This window comes from Meriones unguiculatus, chromosome 3, assembly GCF_030254825.1.
Source record: "Meriones unguiculatus strain TT.TT164.6M chromosome 3, Bangor_MerUng_6.1, whole genome shotgun sequence".
Classification (NCBI taxonomy): domain Eukaryota; kingdom Metazoa; phylum Chordata; class Mammalia; order Rodentia; family Muridae; genus Meriones; species Meriones unguiculatus.
In genome coordinates this window covers 105730965-105745732 of record NC_083351.1, presented here as the reverse complement: position 1 = coordinate 105745732, position 14768 = coordinate 105730965, and positions in this window count along the sequence as shown.

The window sequence follows — 14768 nt, the reverse complement described above, 5'->3', positions numbered from 1 at the left end:
TAAATGCCCAGCTTCCTGATGGTCCTGTCACCATGTCTTCCATGCCACAGTGAACTGTAGCTTCTCATACAGTAAGCCAAAATAAACCCTTCCTCTCTTAAGTAATTGGCTTTTAAAATTGTTTTACTTCAGGGAGCTGGAGGGATAGAGGGTGGGGAGTTGGATGCCTCAGGGTTAAGAACATAATGGCTCTCTGGATTGGTTCTCTCCCACCTTTACATGGGTTCTGGGAATCAAACTCAGGTCTCCAGCCTTGCACAGTAAATATTTTTACTCACTAAGCCATCTCACTAAAACAAAGTTGAAGTTATATTTGAGGTGCCCAATGTCATCCTAACATTGTTAGGGGAGTTTCCATAAACTGCAAAGCTCATACTCTGTCCAGAAATGGATTACCATCAATAAAATGTTCCCTGCTGTGTTTCCAAACAGACCATCCTCTGCAGGTGCCCCCCCCATACCCCACAGGCCAGCTTGAAACTGCCAAGAGTGCTTGCAAGCACTTTATCCTGACCTCTGCCTGCCACTCGGAGGATGGAGCAGGCTTTCTGTTTCAGCACAATGCAGTGCTGCAGAGCTCCCTGAGGCCTGCCCTCTCTCTTCAAAGGGTCTTTCCTGCATGGTGGTTCCTCATGTTGCCTTTGCTCAAAGTTGCACTGTTTTCTCAAGCAGGAAAGAGTTCTCCAGACTGGAGAGATAGCTCAGCAGTTAAGAGCATTGGCTGCTTTCCAGAAGACCTGGGCTCCCACATAACAACTCTCAACTCTCTGTAATTCCAGTTCCAAAGGATCAGACACCTTTCCTGCAGAAACATATGCAGGTAAAATGCTGGTGACACATGAAAGCTCACCAAACTCCTACTGCAGCTTTTGTTATTCTGCAAGGCGGGGCTTAACATTACTTGAATCAAATCAGAAGTACTATAAAATAATTATCAGGAATTATAAAATCATCCATTCATCTAAACAGCATTATTTTATAAAGTACATCTTCATATTGATCTGCAAAAAATTTGCCCAACAGAGTGGGCTTAATTCCCAGGAAGAAATCACAACAGACCATAAGCAATGAGGATCCCTCCACATCCAGTTACACCATGACAAACAAATGGGGAATACAACAATGGCAAGCATGGGCAGGTTTATCAGCAGCAGGAAGCAATTTGGAGATAAAGTCCCTGGAGCCATGCTTCTCCTGAGTAAACCCATTGCAGACATGCAAAACAGTGGACCTTCTCCAGGAATCTCGCTTGCTCGTGTGGCTTCTCCTACATGGCTTCTGCCATAAATTTTAAGAAATGTGGAAAATTGAAAACAGTTCTTCTTGTAGGCAGTGTATCTGTTTACGTTGCCTTCTTGGAACTTGCCTAGGATCACGCTTCTGTGGTGTTATTATTTATTAAAAAGCATGAGACTGGTGTCAACCGATATTCTCTGCAAGAAGTTTATTAGGAGGGTGGGAGGAGCAGGACATGGGGAGAGAGAGAGAAAAGGGAAGGGGCGCCCCGAGAGAGAGAGAGAGAGAGAGAGAGAGAGAGAGAGAGAGAGAGACAGAGACAGAGACAGAGACAGACAGAGACAGACAGAGAGAGACAGAGAGAGAGACAGAGAGAGAAAGAGAGGACAGTGAGAGAGTGTAAGAGTGAGAGAGGGTAAGAGAGCGAGCATGTGTCAGGGTTAGCCCTTTAAGGGGCAAGGTAACCACACCTTCCAGGTGTGGCCACCTGGCTGGCGACACATGATGACATCATAAGTTGCTGGGCAACCCAGGGGCAGGTTGTGTTCCAAAATACTAACACGGTAGCACTTGCCTTTGTCATCTACCTGCCCCGGTTCCTGAAAGCTCAGCTTCCAGGATCCCCTTTCCCTGTTTACTTCTCCCTCCCAGAGGAGATAACCACTCCAGCAGCTGATACACATTGTATGGCAGAGTAGGTGCATTTGTATGTTTTCCTTTTTCTCTTTTTTTGGGGGATTCCTGGTTCCCTGGTAGGCTGTGCACAGTCAGCCCAGCTGAGGGTTTTTCATCTTTTAGCTCTAGGTGGGATGTGGGAACTTCACAGCAATCTGCAATGGTGCCGGAGACAGATGAAAGCCCAATGACCCTCAAGTTCTTCCTGTCATCACTTTTTTCGGGCTCACTTCAGGGGCAGCCTGTTTGCCAAGGAAATGTGCCTCACTTCCTCTCTTCTGAAACTTCTCTCCTTCCCCCATTATAGACATAGCAAATGTTTCCAATTGCATTTTATTAAGCTAATCTGAACTAAATCCCAAAGCCAGAGCTGAGCAAGACAATCCACACTGCCCATAAAAGTGGCATTTAGCAAACACACACATATACACACACAAATACCATTTAACACTTTCTCCAGCCTTTTCTGCTCACCATTCCCATCAGGCTACTTCAGAAATGCAGATACTCCACATAAATTAATTTCTCTTAAGTTCTTAAAGCTATTGCTACTCACAACTGATGGGTTGGCAAACATTTCCATATTGCCTTTACAACTTTTAATAAATGACTAGCTCAAGTGAGAGAGCTTATTTTAGCAGAATATTTAATGAGATTATAAGCAGCATGATTTTGTCAATATCGTTTAAACAATATTACTCCTGCTATTACTAAAGCCTCCAGCATACACAGAACTTTTAATTTAATGAACTTCCCCTTGTAATAGATAAAGATGGGAACATAGAATTCTAAATGAACCATGAAGTTAAATTTCTGTAGCTCATATAAGGAGCAAAAGGTGGGTATTAGATTTCAAAAGGAGGGTGTCCGGAATGGCTTGGGCCTCTCCTCAGTCCAGCATTGTTGTTAGTGAGATTGCAGAGAGAGATTTTTACAAGGGTGTTCCTTACATTAGGAAATGTCAGAGGTTCCTGTTAAAGTGAGAATCACCACTAATGTGAAAGACAAATGCCAGTCCCTGTATTAGGTCCTTAGTTAACCTTGAAGTGGCCACTGAGTAAACTGGCCACTCTGAAGAGGAGCTTGTCTCAGGGTGCTGCATATCTGCCTATCTTGAACCCAAAAGCATAGCCATTTCCTCCAACTGGCCTTGTCTGCAAGTTCCAGCTGACACCTGAGAAGCCTGAAGTCAGCACCCAGTTAACCAAGTGAAGTGATTCGCAAAGCCCAACTCCATTATGTAGCAAAGCAAACTCGGTGTAATACCATAGACGCGTGTAGTTCACACAATATGCCCATGTCACATGCACTGCTTGAATTTAAAGAAAAAGCCCTAGTAAAGACTGGCTTAAAAAATTAATCTGCTTCTGCCAAACACACAAGAGAAAATGTATGTAAGCTGCTCTCAAGGAAACCACTAGAGACTGATGAAGTTCAAGTTCCTTTGAGGCAACAACGTAGGAAACTCGAAGGTTTCCTCTCTTTGTCTGTGTGGGGACAGCACAATAACAGAAGGGGTCCAGATAAGAATGGCCACGGCTGAGGTTCTCGAAGGACATGGCCTGATCCAAACTCGCTTCTGGGAATCAGAAAGTTGCCTGCCTGACAGTTTGTTCCCAAAGCTGTCATTGTGTTTTTGTTTTTGCTTCATCCATGTTGACTTGTTGCCAGGGCAAAGCTTCATGGCATTCTGCAAAACCCCAGGGTGAAGTCCCCCCCACAGATGAGACAGAATAGAAGAACCTAGCGTGTGCAGAGCAAGTAAGCACAGGCCTCAAGCTGCGTAGCTGCTGAGAGTGCTTTTCCTCTACCGTCAGGGTTACGCCTCAGTGCGATCCAAATGGGCAAGTACTAACTACGCTGCCGTATTTCATTAACAGTTAGTCATTTTTATTTTATATGTATGGTGTTTTGCCCACATATGTGTCTGCAGCTTATCTATACCTATTAGCCATGAAGGACAGAAGAGGGTGTCAGATCCCCTAGAACTGAAGTGGTTCTTAGCAGCCATGAGGAGTGCTAGGAATCAAACCTCAATCCTCTAGAAGAGCAACTAATGATATTCTACACCACCGAGCCACCTCTCCAGCCCAACCACTGTATTTCAGTCAATGCAATTTGTCAGTCCAATGATGGAGCCCGCCAGCAGAGTCGAACAGTTCCTGAGTGGGGAGTGAGGATTGAAATAGTTAAATCAAGTCACACTACACATGGGATCAGCTCAAGAGGGCTGTCAGTAAGACTGCAGACTGAGTTTATTCCACAATTCCCTTTTATAGGCAAAGCAAAAATAAGTCACATCAATATAAGAAAGAAATTCGTGGACCTGCCAAACATGTTTTCAAAGACTACTTCCCTGTAGCAGATTCCGTTCAGGGTCACACAAACAAGCTTTAAGGAACTTGGTGAAATATCTTCTGGTCTCTGTCTCAAGGTGAAGGCCAGGGTGAAAACATGTTTTTCACTGAATAACAAAGCAGCGTGACAAACAAACAGCTCTCCATAGTCCAACCCTCAGAGTGTGACAGTCAAAGCCAGCAGACAGCTACTGACTTGCCTGGTACCAGGTCCTTTGATTAAGCAGAGTTCTAGAAAATAAAAGAGTTTTTTTTTAATCTTAATTATATTATACTTATCTGTATATGTGTTCTGGGGACTGGGGGCTGTTTGTGCCTTTGTGCCACGGCACATCGGTGAAAAGCAAAGAAGTTACAGAATTAAGCAAGTTAAGTTACAGAATTGAATTTCTCTTTCCACTGTGTGACTCCTGGGAATTGAGTTTGGATCACCAGACTTTGCAGCAGTTCCCCTTAGCCACCAAACCATCTTATCAACTCCCTCCCCCACCAGAGTCTTAGTGTTTTGTCTTCAAGTCTAAAGTAATGCTGATGAGGTGAGGTGACAAAGCACAAGATGTTTAAGTATAACTTAGCCAAAGACAAGAAGAAAATCACTGAAGCTCCTTAGAGCTTAGTCTTTTACCTGGATGGTGGATGTTTTCAATAAGAAATGTGAGGTTTGAAGAGTGGTTAGAACACATACTGCTCTTGCAAAGGGCCTGAGTTCAATTCCTAGCACCCACACTAAGTGTTTTCCAACCACTTGAAACTCCAGCTTCAAGAGGACCTGGCACCTTTGACCTCCGAGGATGCAGACCTTCATCGAGAGCCACATACATTATTAATGTAATAAAATAAAGCTTTTAAAGGGAGGGGCAGGAGCAAAGCCAGAGAGATGCCACGTGGGTAAGACTATGTGTTGCTCTTCCAGAAAACACAACTTCAGTCCCCAGCACCCAAGCCAGACAGCTCACAACCTCTTCTGGATTCCTCAGGAACTTCCTCATATGCACAAGTGCAACACAGACACACAGACACACATGCACAAACACACATGCTCACAGAGAGAGTTTTAAAATGTTAACTAATTATTTTTTTAAAAAATCTGCCACATTAAAAAAGAAAAAAAAAAAGAAAAAGAAATGCCCTCCCCCCAACTTCTGAAAATAAGAATAATCCTTCATCACAAATCTTTATACCTTGAGTTCCTATTTTTGAGTTTAAATTCTGGATCCCAACACTATCCTAGTTAATATTATATGAACTTCTCTATAGCCAAAGACATCTCTCATCAACTTGTCTGTAGTGGTCAAGTTTATCAGAATGTCCTTGATTAGACCCTTCGACCTCTTATGTGTCAGTCATTATTTCATATGAAAGCTTATAAAAATTGTATTTTTAATTGTCTCAGTGATGACTTACTTCATCATTCCACTTCACCTAACATTTTATTTTTAGAAGAAAAAAACAATGCATCAATTTATACTAATGTTCTGTCCCAGCTCCACACATTAGAATCTCTGAATCCTGCCATTGCACCCTCAGCACAGCTCATCCAGAAACAGCATCTTTGTTCACTTAGAATTTATGAAATTCCAGAAACTGAAAATATGTCAACATAAATCACACAATTCCAAGTGTGCTTTCTGAAAAATTATGAGCTGCTTCTCCTATGAAGAAGTAATCAATTTGAATAAGACATTCTCCAGTGAAGTTCAATGAGTATCACAGAGACAGTTTGGGAAAAGCACAGATAATCCCATGATCCTTCACTGTATTTGCAGATGAAAAAATTTGCTGCGTTCATATTTTTGTTGCAACTTTCCACACCCTGGCAGCACTATCAGCAGTGGTCTTGTCGGACAGCAAATGGTGACAAGACATCGTCATGACCTACAGCAATGGCTCTCAACCTATGGGTTATGACCCTTTCACAGAGGTGATAGATCAGATGCTCTGCATATAACATATTGACATTATGATTCATAACAATAGCAAAATTAAGTTATGAGGTAACAGTGAAATAATTTTATGGTTGGGGGTCACCACAGCATGAGTAACTACATTAGAGGGTTGCAGCATTAGAAAGGTTGAGAACCACTGTGCTGGAGGAAACAGTCCCCAGGCTTTCTGCATGAAAAGTGCCTCTGAAAGCCAAGTGCTATTCACCCAAATGTTCTAAGTTTAATATCTGTAACAGCCCTCCCACCAGTACGTACTAAACAAAGAGGAGTTTTTCTCATCTGTGGCCTTTGAGATCTGATAACTGCTGTTGGCTTTTCCCACACCACCAGTGGTATTGTTGTACACACTGCCCCAAGGACTCAATAAAGCTATGAAACAAAAGTTGGCATCCATGTTGTTAGTGTGAACCTGTGTGATGAGGTCATGCTATTGTTGACAGTGTTTACTTCATCAAATAAGAATGTGTGCCTTGCATTGTCCTTCCAGTGTCAACAGACACAAAAAAAATGTTTAAAACGTGTTTTCTTTTCAATTTTATCATTAAATTGATATTTAAATCCCTCCACCCATGTGTAAGCTCCTTGAATCAGAGTCAGCTTTTGCTTTAGAGCCTATCTTTAAAAAATAGTCACGGACACTTATTAAAAACACAAGCCCAAGGGCTAGGGAGATGGCTCAGTCCCTGAAGTGATCTCCAGGCAAGCATGAGGACTTGAGTTTGACTAGCAAGCATGATTGTTACTGTTTTAAGGATGTGCCTCTAATCCCAGCTCTGTTGGTACAGAGACAGAAGGAACCCCAGGTCCTGCTGGCCAGCGGTCTAGCCAAATCCCCTTCAAGTATAGACCTTGTCTCAAAAAACTCAGTGGAAGGTGACTGAAGAACATGCCTGATGGCAACCACCCAAGGGAAGTACTATAAGAGCCTTGGATTCAAAGCCAGAACTCCAACCAGGCACTCCTTAGCATGCAGCCTTGGCCTGGGCAGCCTCCCTAAAAATTACAAGCATTGTGCTACATTTTCAGATCTATAACACTCTGCACATTTAGTTCTAAACTGCTACACGTGGATGGAATCTCACTGAATTAATGTATCGGCTTATGAGTCACAGTACCCAGTGTATCACTCCATTTATGTCACATCACTGCTGGGAGACACTGTGTATGATCCAAGAGATGGTCCTGATGTACCTGAGTTCACTGGCTTCTTTCAGTCTGTAAACCTTCATCCTAACAGGTGGATGAAAGACAACCTTTTCTATGAGTGAATCTTAAAGCGTGATGCATGCTTAGCTTTCCTACGGCAATACAGTGCCAATTAACTGATAAGCTAAGCATGAAGATGAAGCAGTGGTCTGGTCCTTCACTGAGCTTACCAGGAAACCCACTGAAATTGGCTCCTGGAGAGCTCAACTGGTATTAAGCCCCATCTAACGCTCCTCTTCCTGTTAAGACGCTAGCCCTAACAAATGTGTGTCTTTCACCAAAATGAGAAACATGCACCAACAGAGAAATCTCATTTTTCCTCTCATGGTTTTTGTATCAACAGTTCTTAAAGTCTTGTGTAGACAGTTCTAAAATTAATTTGGGTTCACAAATAGATGGTGACTTTATTTTTTTCTAGAATAATTTATCTATCTACTTACTTGCTTGTTTGCTTGTTTGTTTGTTATTCTGTGTGCTTACAGAGGCCATAAGGGAGTGTCGGAGGCCTGGAGCTTGAGTTTACAGGCAGTTGTGAGCCACCTTGCATACATGTTATATGTGAATGTGGTTCCTCTGGAAGAAGAGCAAGATAATTTTAAGCATTGATCCATTTCTCCAGCCCCAGACATTGACACAGCATTCTACGTTTTGTTGTTGTTTGTTTATTTTTAACCTTCACGGTAAAAGAGTCATCGGATAGAACTTCAGAGTTGGAAAGATACCTCCAATACCCTCAAACGTGTCCATGAAGCTAAGCTAAGTTAAAACTGAGACGAGAATTTAGGGTTGTTAAGTCACATACCACTCTTTCCTAATTACAAGTGAAATTAAAACTATAGCACTGTCCTAGCTGCATTTTTGTTGCGGTGATAGATACCATGACCATGGTGTAGAGGGAAAGGGTGTGTCTGGACTGGCAGTTCAGTTCCAAGGATAAGAGTCCATCCCATCCTAACAGGGAAGCATAGGGAGGCAGGCTTGGCAGCTCGAGCAGTAAACTGAGAGCTCCCCTCTTCAACCAGAAGCAGGAAACAGAGTGAGCTAGGAATGACATGTAGCTTTCCAAACCTTAGGCCACTGACACATTTTCTCCAATAAGACCACATCTCCTAAGCAGCCCCAAACTGTGCCACCAACTTGGGGACCAAGTAAACAAGTGTTCAGGACTATGGGACACCCCTCATTCAAACCCATCACAGGCACAAAGGATTTTTCAAAAGGACACACACACAAATTCACCGTTAAAGTCACACACAAGCACAAGTGAACAAAGTGGTTTTGAAAAATGGATTCATTGTGAATCCAGCCTGGACTTTGGAGTTGAAAGCCTAGCTGTACAGCCATGAAACAAACTTATCATTTCTTACCTCAAAGAGAAATAATAAGATACTTGAATGAATTACACATTGCCCCTGGAGAGTCTTTTAGACACGTAAAGAATCTGTGACAAGTGACCCCCCCCCCCATTTTCATGGGTAAGTCTGTAGCTAAGCATTGTTTTCTCCCAGAGACCCATCTGGACCTCTCTCTGGGCTCGCAGCTTTGCAATGACCTCACCTACGCTTACACTTAACTCCTGTGCTTGGAGTTGCAACCAGTTTCAGAGGCGTGTGCTCCAAGTGTTTTGAAAACAACATCTAACAAGAGAAGAGAGAAAAAAAAAGCAGTTTCCAGATGGAGGAAGCCAGCCCTCTGTTCTATATTAGGTTAGGCTCTCAGTAGGAAAAAGGAGAGTCATTTCGGTTGACTCACTAACTCTTTGTTATTGACGAAAGCCTTCCCAAATAATGGTCTGTGCAGCTGAAGAATGGGGCACCAGACCTCGGACACTGGAGATCTTCTAGGATTAGTTCAAAAGCAAGGAATTTACTCCAGATCACTCCTTGTATGCATATGGATGTGGTGACACATACCTTTATCCCTAAAAATCAGAAGACGGAGGCAAGTAGATGGATCTCTGTAAGTTAGATAGCCTACATAGTGAGTTGGAGGCCATCCAGAGCTGCATACTGAGATCCTGTCTCGGGGGAGGAATGGGGGGATCATTTAAAACTTAAAAAAATAATAAGGTGATGAACAATAGAGAAAGATACCCCAAATAATTTTTTTAAAAATTCGAATTTTATTGGGAATTTTGTTGATTTCTCTTGTTATGCAAAAAATAAAATTAAATTAAAAATTAACTTGTTTCCAGAACTACAGTTCATGTTTCATAGCTGGTAAGTGTGTATGACATCTGTTCTTAACCAGCACAGTGGAATGTTATGCACTAATCCAGCTGCCACTGTGTGTCACAGGGAAGACAGCAGGTGAAATGAACTTGGGAGTAAAGAATAAAAAGTAGGTCTTTAAATATGTTATTCTTAGGAGGAAGTGTGGCTTATTTGAACACAGGGAACTTCCAAGAGACTCATACTCCAACCAAGGACTATTCATGGAGATAACCCAGAACCCCTGCACAGATGTAGCCCAGGACAGTTCAGAGTCCAATTGAGTTACATAGTAATGTGAAGAGGGACTGCCTCTGACATAATCTGATTGGCCTGCTCTTTGATCACCTCCCCCTGGGGGGGGGGGGGAGCAGCCTTACCAGGCCATAGTAGAGGACAATACAGCCACTTTTGATGTCAACTGACAGACTAAGATCAGAAAGGAGAGGAGAACCTCCCCTATTAGTGGATTTGGGGAGTGGCATGCAAGCAGAGGGAGGAGGGAGGGTGGGATTGGGAGGGGAGGAGGGAGGGGCTTATGGGGGGATGCAGAATGAATAAAGTGTAATTGATGAAAAATTTAAAAAAAAAGGAAAAAATAATTTAAGAACCTTAAATGACTTTCAAAATTGGAGGAAAACATTGAGTTAGTCAATTGGCATGGAGCACATCTCGCCCCTGGGGGCAATGGTCTCCTGAACCTACTCAGACCTCGGACACCACCACTGCTAGTTCTAGAACTGACGCAGGATGTTCCAACGAGGGGTTAAGGCTTCTCATAATATTTCCTATAAGCCCACACCTGTTTGTCTATATCCCCCATTTTTATTCATTATTAGCCAGATAGAGCCAAGTAATTGTGGTAATGATACTTGCTTTTTTGCCCAATGCTGGAATGCTAGTAAATTTAGGTATGCCCTGGTTACTCGCATGCCTCACTGGGTGCCTGTGCCCATTGATGCCCCTCACGCTATGACTCTCTTCAGACAGAAAAGGGATCTTGGAACTACAGCCACCATTGTTACTACCATCTCATTGGCGGCTGTTGGAGCTACCACCAGGGCATTAGCCATGAGTCATACTAGGCAGACTGCTCAGACCCTGAATAATCATTTAGCCAATGTAGCTCATGCCTTAGTTGTACATAAAGGAATTAATGCTCAACTAAAAGGAAGCTTGATGGTGTTCAATCAGAGGATTGACCTCTTGCAGGAGCAAATTGATACCCTATGGCAAATCGCTCAACCTGGCTGTCAATGAAAGTATGCTGGACTTTGTGTCACTAGCATACAACATGAGAATTTTTCCTGTGCTGCAAATCTGTCTAAACAATTGTCGAGCTATATTTTAGGTAATTGGACTGGAGAATTCGATACTACGATGGAGCAGCTGAGAGTGGCCATTGTCACAGTAAATTCTACCAGAGTGGACGCAGGACTAGCCACAGGATTATCAACATGGATTGCTGCAGCCATGAATCATCTGAAGGAATGGGCGGGCATGGGAGCGTTAGCAGGCCTTCTGGTGTTGGTCTCCTTGGTTTGCCTGTGGTATATATGCAAGATTAGAGTCTCACAACAGTGTGATGCAGCCATGATCATTCAGGCCTTTACAGCCATTGAAGCAGGATATTCTCCCCAAGCATGGTTGGATACCATAAAAAGCTAAAATGTTACGCTCAGGATGCAAGGCTAAGCACTACACTCAGGGTCAGCCGCTTTCGACCCAGAGAAGAGCATGTCTGATTGCATGAGGGTTGATGCCCCAGGTCCGGCCTCTGAGAAAAAGGTATCAGACGGGTCTGATGCTCTTTGGGTGGATGACACCTAAATGAACATCGGTACAAAATCCCAATTTATTTCTAATATCAGAGATCAGACCTCTACTCTTGCCTGATGCGTCTAAAACAAAAAGGGGGAACTGTAGAGAGCTGTGGAATGCTATGCCTTAAAGACGGAGCTGGTTTCCGCCTTCCACCTTCCCGATGGTGAGTGCTCTCTGTCACGAACAATTCCACATTTGGCTAAGGCTGAGGATCTGGCTTGCTTCCATGTATGTGGACCTATCTGCATTGCCCACGTGGCACGCCTGGGTTGGCTACCAAGAGGCTATTTAAGCTGTGGGCTGGCTTTCCCCAGGGTCCGAGGATTGTTCAAGGTTCCTGAATAAACTGCATTGAAAAAAAAAAAAAAGAAGGTTTGCGCTAGAGTAACTATGGTAATGCATAGAATTACTTCATAAAAAATTTAATTCAAGTTGCAAGAAACTAATTTTACAAATGTATTTGATGATTGTGGTCACACACCCAGTTCCACTAATGAATTAAAATTGTAGTAATTTTGTTTTTAAGCTAAAATAATTTTAATTCCAACATCTTTTCTTTGCAATGATAAATGTTCATAAATGATAAATTTGTTCCAAATTTCACACCACACACACACACACCAAAGGCGATATTTATGCTACCCATGTAATATCCAAACAACAGTTAGGAGGTGATAATAAAACAAGAGAAAATCTTCAAAAGATTAAGTGGAGAAATCAAAATTTAAAATATATATATATATATTATGAACACCGCAGCAGAGAAGTGTCATGTATTGCTCTGAAAGCTACTATATCTGCGCCAGACTCCCGGCTCTGCCATACCTTATCAGGTGAGCAAGCAACTAGACTGCTTGCCTTAGTTTTTTCTTCTCGTTGGCATGGAAAGAACCTACCCAGTTTGTATATTGTAATAAGAATTAAATAAGGACAAGATACCTTAGTGGGCAAAAACCCAACAAACCTAATGGCCTAAGTTTAATTCCCTAAAGTCCATGTAGAAGGCTAGTTAAACAACTCCCCCTCTCAAACACTAATGAAAAGCAATTCTTTTAAGAAAAGAGGCTCAAGTACACAAAAAGGACATTTGCTCAACCATGTTTATAGCAGCTTTATTTGTAATAGCCAGAAGCTGGAAACAGCCCAGATGCCCCTCAACTGAAGAATGGATGCAGAAATTGTGGTACATCTATACAATGGAGTATTACTCAGCAATGAAAAATAAGGAAATCATGAAATTTGCAGGTAAATGGTGGGACCTGGAAAGGATCATCCTGAGTGAGTTGTCCCAGAAGCAAAAAGACACACACGGTATATACTCACTCATATAAACATACAACACAGAATAAACCCACTAAAATCAGTGCATCTAAACATACTAAGCAAAAGAGAGGACCCTAACTAAAATGTTCAATACCCACCCTGAAAGGCAAAGAGGATGGACAACCGAAGAAGAAGAAAACAGGTAACAACCTAGGAACCTGCCACAGAGGGCATCTGAAAAGCCTCTGCCATGCAGACTATCAAAGCAGATACTGAGCCTGATGGCCAACTGTCAGGCAGAGTGAATGGAATTCTATGTAAGAAGTGGGAAATAGTAAGAGCTGGAGAGGACAGGAACTCCACAAGGAGAGCAACAGAACAAGAAAATTTGAACACAGGGAACTTCCCAGAGACTCATACTCCAACCAAGGACTATTCATGGAGATAACCTAGAACCCTGACAATGCAGCCACTTCTGATGAGAACTGATAGTCTAAGATCAGAAAGAAGGAGAGGAGGACCTCCCCTATCAGTGGACTTGGGGAGGGGCATGCATGCAGAAAGGGGGGGGGGAGGGTGGGACCAGGAGGGGAGGAGGGAGGGGTTATGGGGGGATACAAAATGAATAAAGTGTAATTAATAAAAGTTAAATTAAAAAGAAATTCGAATTTTATTGGGAATTTTGTTGATTTCTCTTGTTATGCAAAAAATAAAATTAAATTAAAAATTAACTTGTTTCCAGAACTACAGTTCATGTTTCATAGCTGGTAAGTGTGTATGACATCTGTTCTTAACCAGCACAGTGGAATGTTATGCACTAATCCAGCTGCCATTGTGTGTCACAGGGAAGACAGCAGGTGAAATGAACTTGGGAGTAAAGAATAAAAAGTAGGTCTTTAAATATGTTATTCTTAGGAGGAAGTGTGGCTTATGTGTGCTGGGAGACATGTGTATACTTATTCATAACTGCATAAGGATTAAAAACCTTAGGGCGAGGAAGATGGCTCCGTGGCTAAGAGAACTTGCTCCTCTTCTTCCAGAAGACCAGAGTTCAATTCCCAGCACCCATATCAGGCTGCTCACAACTAGCTCCAGGGAATCCAGTGTACTCTCCTGGCCTCCAAGGGCACACATGCACACACACACACACACACACACACACACACACAGACACACAAATAAATTAAATAAATCCTTTTTAAAAGAGTAGAAACCTTAGAACTTCCCAATGTTCAGTGACAGGAGAGTAAGCCAGAAACATGGTGTAGTCAAGAAATTACAGAGTGCCATTGTTTAAGAACAAGGATTGATCTCAGTAGTGTATTTATACGCTAATATTTGTGTTTGTGCGTCTGATGCTGACTAGCCAGCAGTTTACTACTGATTGCCACCCTGGCACTCTCATACCTTGTCATTGTCACCGGCAGACACAGAAGCAGAATTAGCTGGTGTGCTCAATAGACTGACTTCCACTTTTCTCTAGGATTTTGGCACCAGAGGATTTTTCTGTATAAAATTTGTAAAAGGATGTTGTATGAACATTTATCTAAAGTGCACGAGGCTCTGGGTTTCTTGCCCAGCACTAAAAAAAAAAAAAAAAAAAAAAAAAAATAAAAAAAAAAAAAAATAAAAAAAAAAAAAAAGAATACTATTTTGTGATATTTCTAGTCATCTAACACAGAAGTGTTTCCTAATGATCCATCACTCTCCAGAACTTATTTAAAAGCTTCCAATCAACTACAGCCAATGAGCCAGGATTTATGAGCTGAGTCTGCAGCAGCTCTATTTTTAAAAGGTCTTGAGAACATTGTAAACAAAATCATAAAAATATCATCTAAATAAATCACTGATAGGCTAATTAGAAGAAGAAGGCAATCCTCATTTGAACCTGACCTATCTAACCCTGAGTTGAGACTTAAGCACATCTGGGAACCTGAGGTGACAGATTCAGTGACTTTCTAAATTAAATGAAAATAGTCCTTTCACAAAAAAAAGCTATGGTCCTCAGTTTGACCTAAGAGCAAACCAGGAGGAAAGTGAGAGAAAGCCCA